The sequence below is a fragment of the Takifugu rubripes genome, chromosome 10, assembly GCF_901000725.2.
Source record: "Takifugu rubripes chromosome 10, fTakRub1.2, whole genome shotgun sequence".
Classification (NCBI taxonomy): domain Eukaryota; kingdom Metazoa; phylum Chordata; class Actinopteri; order Tetraodontiformes; family Tetraodontidae; genus Takifugu; species Takifugu rubripes.
The window spans coordinates 5410666-5415613 of NC_042294.1; the positions used below are offsets into that span (position 1 = coordinate 5410666).

Below are 4948 nucleotides of genomic sequence, written 5' to 3' on the forward strand. Positions count from 1 at the left end.
TTATTTCAATGTATCTGTGTTTAAATGTGTGCTTGTGTGAGTGACAATGTGTGTGTGTGAGTGGAAAACAACTTATCAAGGACCCTGCGTAACCATAAAAGCTTTTATCGGCTTTCTGTGGCCTAGTCACAAGGACTCATGTGGCAGACAACAGTGGGTATGATACAAAACTAAACACACCATGAATTTGTCTATTCTGGGTCAGCCGTCACCACAAAGCGCAGCTGCAGAAACTTTATTGGCTCTGTGCTCTCCCAAATCACATCTGCTCACATGGTTAAGGCTTATCATTCAAACATTGCTTTTAAAAGTTCAATAGACTTCATTTTTAATCCATTTGTCAGTAAGTATACATACTTTTATTTTGCAGCTGTTAGTCCTGTTATCCAGTCGTCTTAATGTACTCAATCAGGTGAGCTTAAATGGGGAAAAAAAAGAGAGAAAGTCTGATGTCCTTCAGATGGTCTTGTTGTTTCACTCTAGTTTTCATGATGGTATCAATTTTTGTAAAATTGAGAATAAATCTGTTGGCAGGGAAAGGATATGAAGTATTTCCTGAATGGATACACTTTAAGGCTAATGCAGAGAACAGGGAGTAACTCAGCCATCCTGCATGGAGTGAAACTAATCTAATTCACTTTGAGGAATGTAAGTAGACCGATGCATACAAGGTGTGAGAGGACACTCTGTTAACAAAACTCATGAAGGATTCAGTGACATACTTTCACATGTGTGACATAACTTCACTCAAGCCTGTTGACTATGTTAACCACTTCAGCCAATTATTGAGGCTGTCCTTTAAGATGTATGTTGTTTAAAAGGCCATTTAAAAAGAGAAAATCCCTAACAGGTCTGACTTGTTAGCTGGAATTTACAATGGGTTTAGAAAGTATTTACTTGCTCTCACTTGAGCAAGCAAATATACAGTGGATTGAAAGGCACAAAAATAATTATCATGTGAAATAAAATGATTTTACTTGCAAATTTAAATTGTAGTATACAATTGTCTTCATCTCCAGAGTATAAAATCAAAGCTAAGTGCTGTTTTTATGTGTAGAAAATGGGATTAAAACGCTTCACAATGCAATTTTGAGAGTTGTCAATGGGCAAAAGTCCTATGGTCTAAACTGCATTCCAGATAAATAGCTTTCATTGGATGACTTTTCAGCACGCTTAACGGGGATACATTTTGTTTGGGGACAGCCTTAGGTGTGTACAGCCAACATAAGTGTAAAGGCTTTGCAACTTAAAGGAGCCCTTACCTCCCGGCACTGTTTTATTACAACTACTGTTTACATCTCCCAATACATCCTAAGTATTTCCATTATTAAGTTTGGACAAATCATTTGCCCGGGGTTCAAAGTAGTATGCCACTGAAACATGATCCTACTGTTGATCTTATTACTGCCAAACCAAACAAGCAGAAATCAATTTCAGCAGGAAAGGTAAAGGAAGAAGGAAAAAAGAGGAAATTAGATCACAGCGATTGGAGGTGCTGGTTGTGGTTTCAGCTGTGGGAGCAGGGCTGGGTTGAGAGAGGAAGCACATACGCCATGCATGTTTATTCACTGCCCAAATGAAGCAACATGTTATGAGGGGGTCGGTCGTCAGTTGCTTAGATGCTTCAGATTTTGTATTTTTGAGAATATATCCATCTGATCTATTTCACACTGACAGAAAGTGTGTTCCAGCTGCTTCAGTGTAAATAATGCCCCACTCTGATTCTCTTTTTATGCTACAGTTAAAAGATTTATGTTGTCCATTCACCCATTTCACGGACTGACTTACAGGAACACCAATAAAAATCCAGTTGCTGTTTTATCTGTGCATATTTATTATTTGCTGTTTTACCAGACAGGAGTGCATGGGTCCATTCCCAGGAACACTTGCACCCCCCAGAGAAGACTGAGCGAGAAAAGGATGTGATAAATTAGCCCTGGGAGGAAATGCAAAGCAGAGGTTCTGGCACCAGGCCACATGGAACCCCTGTAAAACAGCGACGTGCCTTGCTGTAGCCATGTGATTTCGGCCCTGGACAAGAGAGGAGAAGAAACTCAAAGACACATTAACACTATTAATCCCAGATGAGTGATGTCATGGAAAATACAGTCATGTTTTTCAGTTTGTGTGCACAGTTTCCTCCTCCCCTTGCTTGTTTATGCATGCTGGAGATGACAGCTCACAAATGCACCTACTAATTGCATGCAGCGTTGCGTTTGTGTGCAAATAATGAATGCATGTAAATCTGAACAGGTGTGTTGTAATGCAAACAAACATGAATGTATGTATACAATGAAAATGTATTTTCTAGGTTTTTTCTCTTAAGAAATGTTCCCAAAAAAAACTTTGGTTCTAAGATTTTGGCATGCACATGTGTTCTGCAGATATTGCTGTGAATATTGCATCACCCATATAATAAACATCAGCAGACAAGCCAGTGTGACAACTCCAACATAAAGTTATTTTAAACCTTATTATACCAAAAACAAATCAAAACAGGCCATTTGCATTTAGTGTTCACATGGGTGAACCCATGCTGATAACATATGGCATGTTCTTTAAGGATCATACATATTTCAAATATGTTAATTTGGTCCAGAATATATGCAGTGTGAGGTTACAAACCACGCATTAGAAAGCTATGAATTAATCTCATGAAAAATGCAAACCTGTCTAATTATCTTTTGGAAAATCATCAGTTCCAAAACATCTTGTATTCAGACGGAGAACAAATGGTTGGAGGGAAACTTCATGCTTCTCTTGTGAATTAGCATTTTGTTTTAAGCTCTGGTCAGTCTGGGTAAACTGAAACCAGCAAGAATTCCTGGGGACTTTCAGCCTGTTACATCACGCAGCACAGACAATAATGGGTGAAGCAGCACTTTCTGCATTTATGCAAAGCTTGCAACACACAGCAGAGCAGAGCAGAGCAGAGTAGACTGGCTTGCACGCAGACACACTCAAACATGATCACAAGTGCACACAAAGTTATGTAACAGTGTGAGCACCTTGGTATGTATGTGTATGTGTGTGTCCACCAGTGTTAAACTACACAAAAGAGCACATACTCACCAAAGAGGTGACACAGCTATATGGCATCTTGGGACACAAGATAATCTGGCACCGCAGTAAAGACTCAAGTATTGTTCACGTCATTTACCTGAAACAATTTAGGAGTCATCTTGAAAAGCACTGCAGGATCCAAACACATGATCTGAGTAACAGGGTTTCAAGCTTATAAAAACAGAAAGAAAACAGGATGTGAGTCTAATGAAACACTCTGTTAACAGTGTGCTGACAGTGTCGCACACAGTGGTGAGCAAAGATGATGGCACATTGCTGCATAGTTGGTTCCTTGTATTCACACCAAATAAAACAGTAAATGAGGCAGAAGCCACCAAACGCACCAGCAATGCTGCCTATTACTGCAACACCGTAAGACACAGTAGTGACTCCTCAGAGTAATGTATCCTGCTACGCTCAAGTCAAAATGATTTGTCTTTCAAATTTCACAATATTTGTCTTAAAACTTTGAAGACCATCTCTGTGTCAGCTTGGCCTTAAAAAAAGCTTCTACTCCTCTTCTGCAGTTAAAAAAGACAGCATTTCTTTGATGTCAGACAACTCAGATAACAAATATAATTCCGTCTGCAACGTGTGAATATTTGTATCTTTTTCCCTTCCTGTTCTTCTTTTCTCCCCTCCCTTCCCTGCTGTCTGCCCATGTTGTTTTGAAGCAGTGAATAAATTTAAAAGATGCAGGATGACAAGACAAAGAGCTGGGGAATAGCCTCTGGGCACTTGTGCTTTAAGTCATGCCATTTCCTTGCATGGCAGGCAGCCCTAAATAAGTTACTTATAAGCATTTATTGATGCACAAGTACGGCATCTGTTCCTAGGCTGTGGTTCTGGGTGTAATTAGCTCAGAACCTTACACACTTCAATCAAGCGACACATTAAGTGACACAATCCCCCGCCGCACACACACACACCCTCCCACATCTCTGTTTTTCTCATTCACATTGTACGGAGTCCCCCATGCACAATAATTACTCCACGATAACCTCCATCATCCTTGTCGTTATCCTCGTCGCCATTCATTCCAGCTTTGTGGGGATCGCTCAGCTGCAGAGCCAGCGAGGTCTCGCTCCAGCGTGGTGACTCGCTTTGATGACATCACCACAGATGAAGGGACCCTAAACTATCAAATAGGCACATGAAATCAGCCACTGGTTCACGCATGAGCTGTTCCACAGATGCAGATTTAAAACAACCCTTGTAATAGGGTTTGTTTCAGTGCGTACAGACCGCTTTGTTGCCTCGTGTGTGAACCTGCGCACGCGCACGCACACACATACACGCACACACAGATTGATCGACTGTGGTGTGTTTGTCTGGGTCCGTGTGCATGTACTTAGCCACGGTGCAAAGAGGAATTAAATTTGATTAATTTCAGACGGATTTTGAAAATATAAACTATTCATTTTCTTACATAGAACACAAGAGAATGTTTAAACCTAGCCCAGGGGTACAGCCATTGTGTTGAGTCTCCTTTGATATTACTGAAGGCTTTTTATTGAGCTCTTGACATGATAGATAAACCATACAGTGGATTGAATGGCCTTCCTCTGCAGCACCCAGTAAATGCCATTTGCCATTAACAATGCTGCACTGGGGTACATAAACCATTAATATAACCTTTATGACCATCCGGTCTAACTGAGCATGTCTGCTATATGCGGCTCCTCTTCTGATGGACGTGTTAGCTGAGGCCGTCTTTCAATACCACTAAAAGAAGAATTTAATTGCACCAAACAGATGAGATGACAGACATTAGCTTTTTAAAAGCTGTCATAAAATGGAGACAGAATGGGAAGCCCAGGAACTGGCAGACCTATACACAGCAAACTCAGACAATAAAAAGTATACCTCACTGTGGAGGAATTAA

General features: G+C 40.5%; 1 long non-coding RNA gene across 1 annotated transcript; it reads right to left on the bottom strand.

The window, feature by feature from the left end:
• Positions 1 to 1514: 1514 nt before the first annotated feature.
• LOC115251281 (uncharacterized) lies at positions 1515 to 4162 on the bottom strand. The gene is made up of 3 exons (XR_003889855.1): positions 4065 to 4162; positions 3073 to 3160; positions 1515 to 2031 (listed from the first exon to the last, which is right to left on the bottom strand). It is a non-coding gene; the product is annotated as an uncharacterized lncRNA (long non-coding RNA).
• Between the last annotated feature and the right edge of the window lie 786 nt (positions 4163 to 4948).